This window comes from Plecotus auritus, assembly GCF_963455305.1.
Source record: "Plecotus auritus genome assembly, chromosome: 1".
Lineage (NCBI taxonomy): Eukaryota > Metazoa > Chordata > Mammalia > Chiroptera > Vespertilionidae > Plecotus > Plecotus auritus.
In genome coordinates, this window is record NC_137770.1 from 56,660,131 (window position 1) to 56,679,032 (window position 18,902).

At 42.0% G+C, this 18,902-nt stretch overlaps 1 protein-coding gene across 2 annotated transcripts in view; it reads right to left on the bottom strand.

Moving 5' to 3' along the window:
- Window positions 1-18,211, bottom strand: part of LIPC (lipase C, hepatic type) — a 139,531-nt gene extending 121,320 nt beyond the window's left edge. Inside the window, exon 1 of one of the 2 annotated variants that reach the window (XM_080665879.1) lies at window positions 17,951-18,211. The gene's annotated coding sequence lies outside the window, so the exon portion shown is untranslated. Of the gene's footprint in view, window positions 1-7,022; window positions 7,187-17,950 lie in introns of those variants that run through there. The other variant, XM_080665881.1, reaches the window with a different exon arrangement.
- Between the last annotated feature and the right edge of the window lie 691 nt (window positions 18,212-18,902).

An 18,902-nucleotide genomic window follows, 5' to 3' on the forward strand; every position in this document is an offset into this window, starting at 1 on the left:
AACCGGCCAGTAGCTTTGACGCACACTGACCACCAGGGGGCAGATGCTCAATGCAGGAGCTGTCCCCTGGTGGTCAGTGTGCTCCCACAGCCAGCCTCCCACGGCCCCTCCCCCTGGCTGGCCCTGATTGGCCCTGATCGGAACTGGGTGAGATGGCCCTGATCAGTCCAATTGCCTGCCAGGCCAAGGGACTCCACCATGCACAAATTCGTGCACTGGGCCTCTAGTATAGTTTATAAGCAAATAAACATCCATATATTTTGGAAGGGACACTCAAAATATTTTTAAAAAATGGATAAAGGCACTCCATTAAGAGGGTGTGAAGATTCTGCCATAGAGGAATAGAGTGGCCCCCAGGCCTTCATGACCTGACTCCATCAATACTTTGGAACAGTCTTTGAATCCATTAGTGAGATCTTTAGTTATTTCCACACCCAAGAAATCCCAGTGGTTTATGGAGGACCTTTCATTTTTCATGAGCTGAAAAGGAGGCAGGTCTGAGTTCCAGGGCGGCTGGAGCCTGCAGTAGCATTATCAGTGCTGCCCGTGGTAGGACAGCCCAGTGGTTTCTCTCGTCTGCACTCCTCAGTCTAAAATAATAATGGTATTAGAGTTAGAGTCTTAAAAACTGTCTCATTTTTGTTCTCTTTTAATTTGAAGAGCTTCTTAAAGAAATAGAGATTTTCAGAGATTGGCATTTGATGACCTGAATATAGCCTTTCCCTTTAGTGTAATGGTGATAAGAAAGTTAATCAGGAGAAGAGCAATCAATATTTTACAGAGGTAACGAGAGCAAGTCCCAGAAGGGAGAAGCCAGGGGGTCAAGGGGAAGTTCACTGATGAGAGAGACAGGGTTTTATACTCAGGACCGGATTTGTTTGTGTTCGTCTTCAGAAACTGGGGATACCTGAGAAGGGCAGCCCCACGTGGGGTTCTAAGAAAAGAGTAATCAAAACAGTAACTTTTGGATGGTACTATCATTTCCCTAATTTTACAGCTGAGATTTCAGAGATGAAAAACTGAGACAAAACCCACATCTTACTAGTAAAAGGTTGAGTGGGGGGAAATCAGGGCCATCTGAGCCCAGGGTCAGTTTCCTTAACCACACACCCTTCATCTGCTTTCCCGGGACTGCACCCTCTTCTTCTTGAAAAATAAAATTTATCAAGTTTTCAGGATCATTGTCACTAGACAATGACGACTCTCTCTTATTCCTGCTTGGGGCAAGACTGCCACTAGGACAATGACCAAGTTTTCATTGCGTGACCAATCGATCTGTGTGGACATTCTTGCACCGTGCGAGGATATGGCAAAACAAGTCAGAACACTTCCTCAGTTTGAGTTGGCTTCTAACATGCCCTCGTTTGGAAAGGGGTTGGCCTGGAGTTTAACCTTTTTCTTATCAATTTTTTAAAAGAACAGTACACAAATGAAAGGGGAAAACAAGGTTGAGGATGATGTTTCAGACTGAAAGAATGAAGTGGTTCAGGCATTTCAAGATCATCATGCCTCATCCATTAACCTTTGCAGATTGTCCTTTTTATCAGCTCAGCCTCTGACTCACTGTGTGAACTTGGGTGAATTACGTAACCTCTCCCTGCGTCAGTTTTCTTTTCTGCAAAAGGAAAGTGCTTATACAACTCCTGGCACAACCAAAGCTCATTCGATTTTGGTACCGAATGAATTAGGAATTACTTCTTCCATTTTACAGGTGATAAAATTGAGGCTTGGACAGTCTTTGCCCAAGGTCACATGTTTAATCCATGTAGACTGGATAGAAGGACTCTGAGGTCCCTGTAAGCACTATTGTTCTCTCATCCCCCAAGTCTAAAGTGAAGAGCTGAGTACCTACGGAGCAAAGAGATCTCTTCCTACACTTATTTTTATGTTTTCTGCTCTGTGCTGGCTCATTTACATTTCCAATCCGATTTCAGCTGCTGGTTTGTGGAACAATTAAAAACACCAAACCAACAACAACAACAACCCCCCCCACAGAAACTAGAGCATTCTTTTTTTTGTGACTAGATACTCTGGCACCAATCATGCATTTTATGATTTTAGTAGTCCCAGTAGAATAGAAGACTTTTTTCTCTGCATTATGGTTGGAAGCAAAAGAAAGTAAAGATTTAAGTTGGTTTTGAACAGCCAGATCGGCATTGAACATTGTTGGATCCTTTAAGTTTTTAAAGAGTTTTCTCCTCTATATTAGTAAGAAAGAGGGTGGGCATAGACTAGATTCTGTTCCTGCATCACCCAGCTGCTTGGGGTGTGGGTTAGCTTGTCGAGAGATGATCAGATCCTCAGAGAGACCAATCAAGCCAAAAACTGAATTGGCTGATTGCAGCAAACCAGAGGCACAGTCTGGGCAGGTGAGCTCTCTTGCTGGGTCCCAGTGCTTCTGACTATGAGATACCCAAGGCACAGCCCTCATCCTGGGTATCAGGCTGGGTTGGGACATGGCTGGGATGGGAAGGGCCCAGGCCTCTCTAGAGCAGCTGCTATTGACACCATGTCCCATAATCCTCTCACGAAAGCTTTCTGGGCTGAGCAAATGCAGTGCTTGGGTGCAGGAAGTCAGGAACAGTTCCCAGGGATCTGCTTCTAGGGCTGCTGCTGACTCATCATTTTTCCACGGACAGAATATCTTGCTGACGTGGTTACTCATTGATTCCTAGGCAGGCCTACAAGTCAGGGGCCTACAGTTCAGGGGCAAACTCCTGAAGATGCCACACTCTATCCGTGATCTCATTGAAACCCCAGGAACAATCCCATGGGGGCAGGACAGAAAACAGTCAGGAAGCTCTCCACAAGTGAAATGAGAAGTAGGAAAGGACATCACAGGCCCGTAAGCCGCTAGGTGCTCTCCCCAGAGCCCCCACCTCCACTCATGATCAAAGGGAAACCGTTTATGGCAGGAAATTCCTTTGGTGATTGCAGAAGGCAACAATGAGAACTGGCTAAAACCAGATCAATCCAAGATGGAGGAAAAATTGACGGGAAAATGACCCCCAAGCTCACTGTACTATCATTATAATGAAAACTGACGCTACAAGTAGAAGGGGGTCGAGGGGGGTGAACACCATGATATTTCTGGGATGGACCGTGTTAGAAACAAGACCGCCTCTCAACCAGAAGGTGGACACAGAATTTGGTGCCACACAATTCAGGAACAACCAGCCTTGGAAACATAAAATCCTCAGAACTGGCGAGGAACTCACTCTCAAGTTCACCCGAGCCCACTTGGACGTGTACTTTCACTTCTTGCACAGCAGGACCCTGTGAGACTTGCGACCAGGGGAGCAGCAGGTGGGGGCAGGTAGTCCCGGGCTTGCCCTCTGATCGTGTCTCCAGGAACCCACGTCCTGGCCTCTTTCTTTCTCTACCTAAATAAAACTTGCTTTCGAACTCACTCAAACTTGCTCTAAAATTCTTTCCTGAATGAGTCAACAGCCTGGAGGTCCTGACCATACGGGGCCAGTGACACTATGAATCAGGTGTGATTATTCCCTGTGTACAGAGAAGAAAACTGAGGCTTAGGGAGGTTACCGAGTTGCCCAAATCCATACTCTAGTAAGTGGTGAGATGGGATTTGAATTATGTGTGTCTAACTCCAAAGCCCACACAATATTAAGTAGTTGTGCTGAGGAAGGTACGAATTGGCTGCGAGATCTTCATGTGTCTAACTTTAAAAAAATGCAATTGTGTTGTGTGCTTGCACTGTAGATCATGACATAGATTGTGGGTTTACTACTATTATTTTCAAAACAAATGTTCTGAAGCCCTTTCTCAGCTATTTGATGGAGATAGCTTGGAACAGCCCATGAAATTTAGCAGAAGATAGGCATCCTGGAGATGTTATGGCAGGATAGATTTATATCTTTTATATGCAGATGAATTTCCCCTGCCCCCCATCAACAGTAACAAAGACCAGCCAAGATGAGGGGACTGGAGCCTTTCCCCACGAAGCTTTGTCATGAACCAGAGTGCTTGACAGGAAATGGTCAGGGTAAGACTTTGCTATGAAAGACCTAACTTACACACCATATCAGTCCTCCAGTTACTCTTGAAACCATTTGGGTTAGATCATGCCCAGGGTCCTCCAGGAAGCAACACTGAGATGTTCTGAAATGCTTTGATAATTCTGTTAAGAGATCATTATTTTTTAAAAGGTCAAATCGTAACTCTCATTCAGATATAAAAATAAACATGTGGTCTTTTATTTAACTCAATAAAGAAGCTGGCAATGGAATTAAAACCAGTTCCAAGGAAAAGCCAGAAACTGCCACAAACGTGTAACCGATAAGGGAATGCTGAGATGAATGTGCAAATGAAAACAAAAATACCGTCTTGCACAGTGAGGGAGGGAAGTCAACCCAACTTCCCAGGTCAGGACAGAATTTGCATGTTACCTTGCTACTAGTTACCGACAGTGTAACTAAGGTACCCACAGGGCTATAAAATGCCTCCAGGGCAGTGGACACTGGAATCCGATAACTCAGGAGGCTGTGTTCCACTGACGCACAAAATTTCCCCGCTAATTCCTATTGTTAAGAAATGATAAAGGAAAGTACCAGCTACAGAATGCTAAAAGGAACAGCGGCAGGTTCCTCCCAGGGGAAAGGCTGGCTCCTTTTGCGTCTTTGTCTCCGGAGTGGAGGCTTTGTGATCACGGAACTGGATTTGCAGGTTGGCCCTGTTTTAGTGGGCAAATGATTTAAAATTTTTGTGCCTCAGTTTCCTCACTCTAAAAAGAGGGGTTGGGGGAAGAATAAATGAGAAAATACATGAATTGTGCTTAACACATCACCTCAGCTGTTATTATTTTTATTGATTACAGGTTTTTTGTTGTGCTTTCTACTTCTCCTACCCTTACATGTTCCTCCCCTTTCTTTTTCTCTTCCCACCTCACTGACTGTAATAAAGAGCCGGAGACTCCTTACGGCAGTGGTCGGCAAACTCATTAGTCAACAGAGTCAAATATCAACAGTACAATTGAAATTTCTTTTGAGAGCCAAATTTTTTTAACTTAAACTTCTTCTAACGCCACTTCTTCAAAATAGACTCGCCCAGGCCGTGGTATTTTGTGGAAGAGCCACACTCAAGGGGCCAAAGAGCCGCATGTGGCTCACGAGCCGCGGTTTGCCAACCACTGTCTTATGGCAATGGGCTCAGGGCGGGCTGCTGTGGCATGTGGATTATTTGGAGCTGAAGATAATCAAGGCCCAACAGATGCACCAAGAGACTTTTACCTCCCCCTTCACTGCCTAAAAGAATTTAGATAAGGACCCTGGGCCAGAAAGAGAGCTGTCATCAGAGGCACATTTTTACATCTGAAGGACTTATCTGGCCGTGGCTGGGTGGTTCAGTTGGTTGGAGAACCGTCCTGGGCACCAAAGGGTTGCAGGTTTGATCCTGGTCAGGGCATACACCTAGGTTGCAGGTTTGCTCCCTGGTTGGGGACTCGTCCGGGAGGCAACTGATTGATGTTTCTCTCTCTTCCTTCCCTTCCTCTCTCGCTAAAATAAATAAAAACATATCCTCTGGTGAGGATTTTTAAAAAGGACTTACCTGCGTGCATGGCAAACATCTGTTTACTAAACATTTGCTCTTTCCATCTCCCTGTGACTCGTCCTCCCCTTGGAGGTCGCAGGCCCTGCCCCTCTTACTCAGGATGGCTCAGAAGCCTCTGCTGACTGACTGACTGAGAGCCTCTCAGGTCTTCTTTGTGGGGTTCCTGTCTATATGAAATTAAATTTGTTTTTCTCCTGTTAATCTGTCTATGTCAATTTAATTATTAGGCCAGCTAAAGAACCTAGAAAGGGAAACGTTTTCCTTCCCTACAATAGTGTTTTGGAAAAAAAAAAGTATATATAGCATCTATGTTTCTTGTTCTTGACTTTGAAATTAACTGTATAAATTGTTACATAGTCCTTTTTATTTAAAAACTAGAGACCCAGGGCACAAAATTCATGCACTGGGTCGGGGGGAGTGTCCCTCAGCCCAGACTGCACCTTCTCCAATCTGGGACCCCTTGGGGGGTGTCCGACTGCCAGTGGGATCAGGCCTAAACCGGCAGTCGAACATCCCTCTCACAGTCCGGGACTGCTGGCTCCCAACTGCTCACCTGCCTGCCTGCCTGATTGCTCCTAACTGCTTCTGCCTGCCAGCCTGATCAACTCCTAACCACTCCCCTGCCAGCCTGATTGATACCTAACTGCTCTCCTGCTGGCCCTATCGCCCCCAACTGCCCTCCCCTGCCAGCCTGGTCGCCCCTAACTACCCTCCCCTGCTGGCCTGGTCGTCCCAACTGTCCTCCCTTGCTGGCCATCTTGTGGCGGCCATCTTGTGACCACATGAGGGGTGGCCATCTTGTGTGAGGGCGTGACATCAATTTGCATATCATCTCTTTATTATATAGGATAAAGCACCCCCTGACCCAAATATTTGCTTTCTTTTTGTTGTTGTTGTATTGTGTGTTTCTGAGTAATTCCCACTATCTGCCTTGGGCCAGCTAATCCTGAATGTAAAAGGTGGTTCCTTTTCTCAGGTTAACGGCCTGGGAAATCTAGGGTGGGAAAGGCTCTCAGAGGGGCTCCTTACAGGGCACGGCCCGGAGAGGTGACTGCTAGAGTCAGGACCAGGAACTTGGTCGTGAGCCTCTCCCAGCCTGACACTCCTCAGACCCCAGGGCCGTGTTCAAGGGCCAGAGAGCCCATGTGTGCCTGGCAGGCCATGTGCACAGAGCACCTGAGAGAAGGGTCCACTACCCTGCCGATGGTGCTTGGTACACACCTGCTTTCAGGAAGTTTGCTTTCCCCCTTTGGGTCTGGTGGAGGGGGGATCTCTTCGACTGCAAAGAGAAATTCCTGCACAGATCAGGGTCAGGATGGCTGCATGGATTCCCGTTAGCCCCAAGTTCGGGTCTCATGCCTTGAGGTGAACCCCACAGGTTCTGGAGCAGCCTGCTTGCGTTCTGCCGGGGAGGAGCCAGTGTTGGCTCTGCTGGAGCCAGTTTTACTTACCTCCAGGCAAAGTTCAGGCAGAGGAGGACGAAAACACTGCCCTGTCTGGGCTTCCTTTAAATTTATGGCCACTGGAGTGATGCCCTGGAGAGAGCCATTTGTTACTCCATAGCTCCACTCCCATCGCCTAATCTGGCTGCCAGGCCACTGGAGGACTATTGGGAAAGCGAATGTCCTCTCGCTGCCTTAGGAAACAGCAGTGATTAGGTCTCCGAGGTCAGGCGGTGTGTCATTGGGATCTTGCAGCTGGGAGGAGGATACAATCAGATTTACAGAGGGCTCCCTGCCTCCAGAGACTCTGCTATTATATCATCTCTCGGGCAGAACTGCTTGTCTTAGCTCTTGATAAAAAAGTAACTTCCCTTGTCCATTTTCCAATTAATGTGTAAACAAGGAAGGAAGTGGTAGGCTGTTGATGTGTGTAGCGAGACTCAAGCTTGGCCAAACTTGGTGCCACAGAGAAAGACCTGGATTTGAGGACCAAAGATAAGGGTGTGAGCCCTGCTCTGCCTTAGGCAAATCTGAACCTAAGCAATGGGGATAAGGAAACCCGTGATACCGACCTGGGGAGGTCATGGGAAGGAAGGATGGTCAATGTGCAAACATCCTTGAGCAGTAAAAGCACCCACAGGAGGGAGAGACCCAGACTGGGACACGGAGTGGATAGGTGTGTTTGTGGAACAGAGATTGTGGGAGACTAGGGGGCACTAGCAGCTCTGCTTCCCGACCTCAGAGCAGAACTGGCCTTGTCACCACGGGGGCCCCATGGCCAGCAGCAGAGGGGAAGGTCTGGCTCCCAGCAGGACAGAGCTCTCCTGGAAGGCAAGGGCGGGGTGTTGGGGTGCCTGCTTTAGGTGGCTGACAGGCTTCAGCAGGAGGCCAAAACATGAGTGGACTGCCTCACAAAAATAATTCCCTTAGACTTTGGAGGTGGCAGGGGGGGAGGGGGGAGGGGAACAAGGGCAGCTGAGATCTGGAGGCATTCAGGTGAGCTGAGGGCTACTGCAATTAGGGAATTCCTGGGGGTCTCACAGGTACTCCCTACCAGGGGTGGGCAAACTTTTTGACTCGAGGGCCACAATGGGTTCTTAAACTGGACCAGAGGGCCGGAACAAAAGCATGGATGGAGTGTTTGTGTGAACTAATATAAATTCAAAGTAAAGGAGTGGAGGGGAGAGCAAGAGAACCCTCCGCTCTTTCGGCTCCGCGGGCCGGATAGAACAGCCAAACAGGCCGGATCCGGCCAGCGGGTCGTAGTTTGCCCACGGCTGCCCTAGACAGTGGTCGGCAAACTCAGTCAACAGAGCCAAATATCAATAGTACAACGATTGAAATTTCTTTTGAGAGCCAAATTTTTTAAACTTAAACTTCTTCTAACGCCACTTCTTCAAATAGACTCGCCCAGGCCGTGGTATTTTGTGGAAGAGCCACACTCAAGGGGCCAAAGAGCTGCATGTGGCTCGCGAGCCGCGGTTTGCCGACCACTGCCCTAGCAGATAAAGCCTGGCTGTTTGGTTAACATAAGGAATTAATTTTATGATGAAGCTCACTTTAGGCGTCTCTCTGACTCTCTTTGCTGGCCCCTCTTGTCTTCATTGCTGCTTTGACTGAGTTCAGAGCCCTTGAGTTGCCCTCAAGACCCTCCTCACCCCTGACCCCAGGACAATCTCTGTCTGGTCTGCTTTCTCCCTGGGGACTTACAAGGAGAGAGGTCTGGGTATAGAGGTGAGCTCTTCCACACTGAATGCGGATGGAAAAGAGAATGTGTCCAAGGGCTGAGCCCTGGGAGTTCTGGAGTTTAGAGGTCAAGGAGATGAGGAGGGATCATTCTGCTTTGCCCAAATTATTTTTTTTTAATATATATTTTTTATTGATTTCAGAGAGGAAGGGAGAGAGATAGATAGAAACATCAATGATGAGAATCACTGATTGGCTGCCTCTGGCATGCCCCCTACTGGGGGGGATCGAGCCCGCAACCCAGGCCTGTGCCCTTGGCCAGAATCGAACCCAGGACCCTTCAGTCGCCAGGCTGACGCTCCATCCACTGAGCCAAACCTGCTAGGGCCCAAATTATTTCTTAAGAATAAATTCTTACTGGTAACTTTCTGCCTGAAGGGTGGGAGCAATATGGTTGTAAATGAATATGTGAGTCAATTTCTGGGCAGCTTCACCCACACTGGATGTTAGCATTCAACTTTTTTGGTTCTTTTAGAATATGTAAATTGTCATCTTCAGATTGCGCTCATTTACATGTCTTTGATTTTTAGAGAGAATTAACATTTCCCACCCTGTCTACTGATTGTATTTCCCTTATGGGAGCGGTTCTGTCTTTTACCTATTTATCGTTTGAAATCTTGACATATATTTTACAAATTTGAATTAGCTATTTATGATAGATCTTAATTCTTTATGCTGTTTGATAGAAATTTTTCCCCTCTTTAAAAATTCTTTAGTAGTGCTAATTTTTATAGTGCAATCACTTAATTGTTTCAAAGCTAATAGAAAGCTAAAATTCCCTCAGAGAGGTGATAAACACTTTTTTAAATTTTTTGTCAGTTCTTCCATAATTAGATTTCATATTTAAATCTTTGATCAACCAAAGTTAATTTTGGTGAATATTTTATTTTTAATAACTTTTTCTATTATAAAATCAATAACTTTATTATCAAAAAATAAGAAAATTAAGAGCAGAAAACCCCTACATTATTAACCAACGTTACCTCAATAAATTTAATTTAAAAAAAACATTATGAAGAATATACATAATTTCACCATCCATACATAGCCATTGTTGACATTTTGATGTGAATACCCTCCAAATTTTTTTCCTGTCTATATATTTCTTTAAAAAAAAATACAACTTTCCTGTCTATATATTTATTTTAAAAAATTCTACACAAACTCTTTAATAACCTGTCTTAATATATTAATGACATATTTCAGTGGCATTAAATATTCTTTTAAAATATTATTTAAAATAACTATAGAGTATTCTGTGTACAGATGTACCATAATTAACTTAATTCCCTAATTTTTAATTAACTTAAATGGATTTAAGATATCACTATTATGAATGATGCTGCTATGAACATACTTAAGCATAAATCTTGGTTCACATTTTCAATCACTTCCTTTGTTTAAATTCCTTAAAGTAGAATTGCTGAAGCAAAGGTTATAAATATATATGAATATATATACATATATATACATTTTGCCTTCTTACATGTACTACCAAATTAAGTAAATGCATATCATTTTATGTTCTCATCAACAGTGAATGGATGTGCTCTCCCCTCCCACCCTACCCTCTCCCCATATTAACACTAGCTATTAACATTTTTACAATTTGATCTTCAACTGATAAGCCAAAATGGTATACGTATATTTTATTTTACTTTTTTTTACTAGTGTGTTAAAGTTGAATTTACCAATCCCCATTTTGTTTAATATTTTCTTTTTTATAAATTACCTATTAATGATGTTTTATGTCATATACTAGTTCATATATTTTTAATCTATTTTAAATTGAGGTGCTCATTTCAATTTTTAAAAATGATTTCAAACATACAATATAATGAATATTTATGAATATCACCCTGTTACTCAGATCCATCAAATCCTAAAATGTTGCCATATTTGCTTCCTATTTTTGTTAAGAAATAGAATACCTGTACACTTGTGTACCTTTTTTTTAATCTATTCTCATTTTTTTTTTCCTCAGAGAAGACCCCATCCTGAGTTTGGTGCCTATAATTTTAATCTATGTATATCTTTGCATCATATGCATGTAGCTATAAAATATACAGTCGTATTTTGTATATGTACAAATATTTATCAGCAACTTGTTTGTTTTTCCACTCAGCCTTATGTTTTTAAGATTTATCTCTATTGATAAAACTGTTATTAATGATCTTTTGTGTGACTATATCACAGTTTGTTCATCCTATTGATGATCATTTGTGTGGTTTACTTTTTATTTTTGCTTGTTTTTTTGCTATTGCAAACAATGTTGCAATGGACTTCATTGTCCACAAGTAGAAGCTTCTAGAGTTTACTTCCAGAAGTGAAATTGCTGGTTTGTAACGTGTGTCTTTTCAGTGTTACTAAAGGTTGACAACTTACTCTTTAACATGGTTACACCAATGAAAACATCATCATCAAAATGTGAATGTTTCTCTAACTCTTGATAGTGTTGGATTATTTTATTTCCACCTGTTTAATGAATGCAAATGGTATCACATTGCCTTATTTTTAATTACTGGTGAGGCTGAACATCTTTTTATATGTCACTAATCATTCAGATTTCCTCTGCTATGAATTGCTTGTTTCTTATCTTTAGCCCATCTTTCTATTATTTCATTAGTGTTTTTCTTACTAATTTTAATTCTCTATGGTTACATGTGTTGCAAATACCCTCGCCCAGTCTGTTTCCTTTTTGTCTTTTCACAATGCTTGTGGTGTTTTTTATTGAACAGAGTTTTAAATTGTCATGTAGTCAGATCCATCAGTCTTTTCTGCCAAGAACAATCCTATAGAGAAGGCAACATTTTACCTTTACCCGCTTAGGGCTTTTTTGGCTGGGCCTGAGCATTAACTGACATAAGACAGACTAACAGGAGAAAAGCATACAAATTGGTATGTTTTACATGATACAGGAGCCGTCTTAAGGAAATGAAGACCCAAAGAAATGGTGAAACTTACATGCTTTTATACTGGGTTGAACAAAAGAGGAAATTGTGGAAAAGTAACAAAACTATGTAGTGAGGATAAAGGAATATAAGATTTATTTAAACAAGGTCTGTCTGTACAGAATTCTCTCAGCTTTTATTCTTCATTGAAGAATGTTTCTTTTCCCCTGGTACTGAAAGGGCATCTTTCATAGGGGAATTAATTTTTATCTCATGTTTTTGGGAGAAAAGGGGAAATTAGAATGCATTTCTTAAATCTCCTTTTCTTTTTAGCTCAAAGTAATCCTTATGCCAGAGTGGCATATTTTGGTATATTCTGTTATCTTTAAAACCTTTGTGTCTTCATTTCTTCAATTTTTCTTTTAAGGCTCACCCTGCCCCTCCCTCCAAATTAGCAATCCTATATAATAAAGAGGTAATATGCAAATTAACCCTCACACCCTCACAAGATGGCTGCCTGCAACCAGGCTGGAAGTGGGGTTAGTGAGGGACGACCAAACGACTGAACAAGCAGGCTGCGTGGGGCAACCAGGCTGGCACGGGGGGGGGGGCAGTAAGAGGCAACCAGGCCGGTGGGGGGGTGCAGTTGGGGGCGATCAGGCCGGCAGGGGGGCAGTTGGAGGCAATTTGGCTGGCAGGAGGGTCAGTAAGGGGTGACCAGGCCAGCAGGGGGGGCAGTTAGGGGTGATCAGACTGGCATGCAGAGGCAGTGAGGAGTGATTAGGCAGGCAATGGGGGGAAGTTAGGGGCGACCAGGCAGGCAGGCAGGTGAGTGATTAGGAGCCAGTGGTCCAGGATTGTGAGAGGGATGTCTGACTGCCGGTTTAGGCCCGATCTCCGGGATCAGACATCCGCCAAGGGGTCCCGGATTGGAGAGGGTGCAGGCGGGGCTGAGGGGACCCCCTGATCCTGTGCACGAATTTAATGCACCAGGCCTCTAGTTCTTTTATAAAAGGTATTCAGTGATTGGTCATAATCTTTCAGCTTTCTTTGAATTTATCTTTATTGGTCACCACACTCTTGTTACAGCTGCATTTTGTAAGCTCAGTTTAAATGAATTTTCTGCCTATGTTTATTGAGCCTGGTAAAGATGAAGTAATGAGTAAGTTAGCAAATAGGTGGTATTGATACCGTTGTAATTAGCTAATTATTAATAGGAACGGAGCAAAGGGAAGACCAGACATTATAGGCATGTTCCCTGCAAAACATTTGGGGGAAGGGGACTGGGCAAAGGAAAGGTAGATGCATGCCCAGTAAAGTTGGGATGACAAAGCGAAGGTATTTGGATGTCAGTCACACCTGGGAACAGAGATGTTGGTCAGAATGGGTGTGGCCACTACAAACCCAGGAGGGTTTGGGATACTTCATCACCTAAATAAAGGAGGTCTCTCTTGGTTCCTCTTGGCCCACTTGGCTCATGGCTTATGCTTGGCTTCCTGGCATTTGTCTGCCTGCAATGGACTAATGGACTGCAAATAGCCTGATGCTGAACTGGACCCAGCTCCAACATGGAAGGGAAACTCTGGACGCTGGCTTTGCTTCTAGCTTTACTGAAACCCCAGCTACACTTCTTCCATGTCTGGACTAAGGGAAATGGAATTTAGAAAACCCAGGAATTTAATTCCACACAAATAAAAATCACTCATTCTCCTGTGCAAGTCTCAGAAAATTCCTTTTCTCAGGATCTCTTAAGAAGTCCACTCCAGCAGCACCCAGTGGGGAAGGGGACCCTCCACTTCGTCTGATAACAGTGTGCACAAGACATTCTGCTGTCATGCCCTTGGTAGTCATTGCTAGTTGACTGCATTAATTTCTTTGTTTATTTACCCATATATTCACTTATCCAACAACTATTTTTGGAAACTCTACATATGCCTGAGCCAGTTTTTTTAAATCCTCACTTGAGTATATGTTTTTATTGATATTTTTAGAGTGAGAGGAAGGAAGGAAGGAGGAGGGAGAGGAGAGAGAGAGAGAGAGAGAGAGAGAGAGAGAGAGAGAGAGAGAGAAACCAATTAACTGCCTCCTGTATGCACCCCAACTGGGATCAAACTGGCAACCTAGTAAGTGTCCTGACCAGGAATCAAACCCACAACCTTTTGGAATAAGGGATGACACTCCAATCAACTAAGTCACCTGGTCAGGCTCAAACCAGTTTTATTGGAATTGGCACTTGTGCACATTTGTCACCCTAAGATGTGTGTGTGTGTGTGTGTGTGTGTGTGTGTGTGTGTGTGTGTGTGTGGTATTTTTCACAGATTTGTGGATGAGTATGATACTTATCTCCTAGGATGAATTGGGTATCATGTCTTGTTTTTCCATTATTTGGGACTGATTACATAATATGAAAAAGTTTGTTTCTTGAATATGAGAAGTATTGTTCAGTAAATTTGTTTACATCATATTTGTTTGGGTACATGAGGTGTTTCTTTAATAACTTCCATAATTCCCTTCTCCATCATTATGTTCATGTTTTCTACATCTTGTTTTGCCAATTTTATACTTAATATTTTGTATTGTCCACTTGGCTAAATATTTTAAATAACCATAATTTGTGCATTGCAATCATTTATACTTTAAAACCCTTTATATCAATTGTTAAATCATCAGTCTTGTTTTTAATTTTGTTGATTTATACCCTTTCTTTTATTTATTGTATTTCCAAGGGGTTTAATCTATCTTATAATCTTCTCAGAGAATGAGCATTTAACTTATTTATGTCCACTGGTTTTCTTTTTTTCAGTTTATTTATTACTGTCCTTCATCTTTATTATTTTCCCTTATGTTGATTCTCTTCTTTTTATACGATTTTAAAGCAAATGCTTAATTCACTTATTTCTCATTTCTAAAATGCATCTACATCTTTACCTTTGGGCCCTAATTTGTTCACACCCCTCTCACTTTTGATAGGTGGTGCTTTCAATTTTATAATATTCCAAAGTTATTATCATGTTCTTAATTTCCTACTTAGCATTGCTGCTTAGGAGAATTTTGTTGTTGTTGTTAGAAGTTGTCACCCATTATTTGTTGTTGTAAAGGTTTATCCTATATAATCCTATATAATAAAAGGATAATATGCAAATCAACTGAATGGAGGAATGACTGGTCGCTATGACATGCACTGACCACCAGGGGGCAGATGCTCAACGCAGGCGCTGCCCCCTGGTGGTCAGTGCACTCCCACGGGGGAGCACTGCTCAGCCAGAAGCTGGGTTCACAGCTGGCGAGCGCAGCGGCGGTGGCAGGAGCCTCTTGAGCCTCCACTGCAGGCCGGTGGTAAGGAGCGAGGGGTCCCGGACTGTGAGAGCCCCGGACTGTGAGAGGGATGTCTGACTGCCAGCAGGTGGACATCCCCCAAGGGGTCCCGGACTGTGAGAGGGTGCAGGCCGGGCTGAGGGACCCCCCTGAGTGTACGAATTTCATGCACCGGGCATCTAGTCTTTATATAAGTAAACACTTTGAAATATGTAAAAAGATTAGTATGAAAAACTTGTGTACGCCCTTTACCCAGATTCACCATTTGTTTATGTTTTGTGTTTATAGTTTTCCCTGATTGCTTTATCTTCATTCTCTCTCTAGGTATGAATTCTTTCTGAACCACTGAGAATAAGTTGCAGATGTACATACCTACCTACCTACCAGTACCTACCTAAATGCTTTAATGTATATTTCCTGAGACAGATAATTTCTGATATAAAAATCAGGAAATTTAACAGTTATGAAAATCAGGAGATTTTATATTGATATAGTATGATTATCTAGTTCCATAGTGCATATCTAAATAGTCAGTTATCCAAAAATTGTGTGATATATATATATATATATGTGTATATATATATATATATTTAACAATATATTGTCCTATATAATAAAAGCATAGTATGCAAATTGTCCCCTCTACCAGGAGTTCCTCTGGGAGTTCGACCAAGGGGCAGGGCCGGCCAGGGGAAGGGAGGGAGGCCCTGGTTGGCAGCAGTGGTGGCAGGAGGCTGGGGGAAGGGAGGGAGTACCCTGCCAGCAGTGGGCAGCTGCTAGGGATCCTACCAGTGCACAAATTTTGTGCACTGGGCCTCTAGTACTATATACTTATATAAATAACTTTATATAATCTATATTTAACTTTATAATTAATTCAAATGTAAAATTAATCTAAATTTATATTTATTTTTGACATATAATGTATATATAGTATATTTCATATATATATATATATATATATATATATATATAGAGAGAGAGAGAGAGAGAGAGAGAGAGAGAAGGAGATAGAGAGAAAGAGAGAGAGGAGGAGGGAGGAAGAAAGACTGGAAGTATTTTACACAATAACAATGATGATAGAGGCAACAACTGAAATGGCTACTTGTTTGTAGCAACTATCACCTATAGGACACTCAATAGATTAATATTTACTTTGTTTCAAACAAGTTTATATTTATTTTCATATTTGTATTGTCTTATTGTACATGTATTACATACTCATAGTAGAAAAAGAATACAAAGTAACAAAAATCACTAGAAATTTCAGGATATAGAGATAACCACTGTTAGTATTTAGGTATATATTTTCTAGACTTTTGCTTTTAATCAACAAAAATCTGGACTTTTTGTTAAGTTAAATGAAATCTGAATACATTATAAATACGGCTTCCTATTGTTTGATGTGTGGCTTTAGCCTTCTTTGAAGTCTTGGTATTAGATTACATACTTTATAGCTGATATTTATAACAACTTTGCAAAGTAGAGCTACACTTTCAAGTGAAGAAGCCAAGATTCAGAGAGGCTCTATAAATTGCCTAGGTCACACAGCAGTAAGGGGTAGAATTATAATTCAAACCCTGGGCTGTCTGCCTCCAAGCCTGTAGATGAGATTACTTTTTGCCCAAGGGTCCTTTCACATTTTTACTTATATCATTAACACTCAGTTTTATAGCACTGTGGTAAGAAAATATATTTATATAATTTTCCTCATGATTCATTTTTGGTACCTTATTTGAGAGTTAGTATATATGTACCAATGTCCCCTACATTGAAAAAATGTATAGTCCATGTGTCATTGAGTTTAATACATATGTACTGGTTCTAACTTATTAATTGTGTTCACAACCTCTATGTTATTTTTTTTAAATTTACATCTATTTTTGTCACATCTTCAATATCTTCTAAATTTGTCTTTTAAAAAATTTTTAATATTGCCTATTTTTTGGTCTCAGTGTGATAATGAGTTAACACTTCCCATTACAATTGGTTATTATCTATCTATCTATCTATCTATCTATCTATCTATCTATCATCTATCTATATTTATTCTATTTCTCTTTGCATTTCTAACTTTGGTAATCCATGTCTTCACTGTTCATTCTGTAGTTTTCATTATATCCAAGAGCCTCTTAGCACCATCCCTTCATCTTTTTGGCCTCAAAATCTCTTTTATGTGATATCAAGTTTACCAACTTTATCAATTTTGTTTCTTTTTGTTGTATGAGTTTCCACAGTAAAACTTTTTTATTTTTTAACATTTCTGCATCTTTTTTGTTATAGACACCTATTTTAGCAACAAAGATATTGTTGGGTCTTACGGCTTTTTAAAAAAATGCTCTTGAGGATGAGAGAGAGAGAGAGAGAGAGAGAGAGAGAGAGAGAGAGAGAGAGAGAGAGAGAGAGAACATTGAAACACTGATGTGAGAGAGAAACATTGATAGGTTGCTCCCTTACACACCCTGACCAGGCATCGAACCTGAAACCTTTTGGTGTATGGGACGACGCTCCAACCAACTGAGCCACCTAGCCAGGGCGCTCTTTAATCATTATGAAAATTTGTCCTTTGAGAAATGAATGGCCTGAAAATATGGACTCCACTGGGATGCAGATAGTTAGGGATATGAGATGATCAGCTACTGGCTGACCTTGGACTTCCTGCAAGTTACATAATTTCACCGCTTGCTCATCTGTAAGATTCTGTTAATAAAAATACCACCCTCATGGAGTTGTTGTGAAGATTAAATGAGATCAAGAACACTGAAAAATAGAAGCATATTAAACTATTATTTGTAAAATGTAATTGTCATTATTTACTATTATAGACATCATGCCTAGAAATATCATTCAAAGAAAGTTTGTGGGCAATAGTATATAAAGCAAATCCCTTAAAACAAAGATCTATGCTCGAGGTGGGGTCATCAGTTCCATACTTTTCTCAAACCATGTCTCCGATTTCTCTCTGACAGAATGGGAGTAACTTACATTAAAGTTGCCGGGAAGCGGTGGTTCCAATACCCCTCAGGTTTCAGTTCAGCTTGTCCGCCTCTACTTCGGTGTTTCACAGCTTGACTTAAATTCAGCCATGCCCAGAATCACTGCCTTGCTTTCCATTTAATTAGCGAGGTGTTTAGATTGTACAAATAAGTTGTTTGCTCTCATGATGGATATTGAAGCTGCAGGCTTAGTTGGCTCTTCTCAGCAGGCGTAGAAAAACCTGAAACGAAGAAAAACAAATCAAGCAATGATGAATTTCTCTACTTCCTGGATCGGGTAACTTGCCCATCCAATGAAAGCCATCTGGTGGTCAGCCAGACAGGAGGACTGACTCTCAGCCTGTGGGTCTCCGTCCAGCAGCCTTCCAGCCCCTGCACAGCTGGAACCTCTGCTCAGTGAAAGCTGCTAGGAAGTGAAAAGGAATTCTTATTCACTTCTGCTCCTGAGGACCAACGAGGGACAGAGAGGGAAGCTAAGAATGTCTGAGGTTTAAACAAGAGCCCATATTTAACTTTCCAAAATGGTCTTGGGATTTTAGAATCCAGATAACCTTAAATCTCACAATGCTATAGTACCAAACTGAAGAATGAAATAATCTATAATATTACAATCTGATGGACTCCAGAATGACATGATTTATTTTTAGTTGATGGCTTCAGATGTCTGATGGCTTCTGTTGGACCACTCAGAGGGAGATATGGGTCCCCCACCTGATGCAATAGAGTGGTTTTCTTAAACTTCTTGAATAATAACCATCATTTTTTTTTATCACTTGTTAAACATACCTTTCTAAGTCCCTCACTAGAGAGTCACATACAGTGGGTCTGGGATGGGACCTCAGATTTGAGTTCTTAACATTAGAAAAGCTTGGGAAATATTGGAGGAGAATGAGGGAATAGTCTGTTTTTAGAATCAGACAGCTTTAGGCTTAAATCCTGGG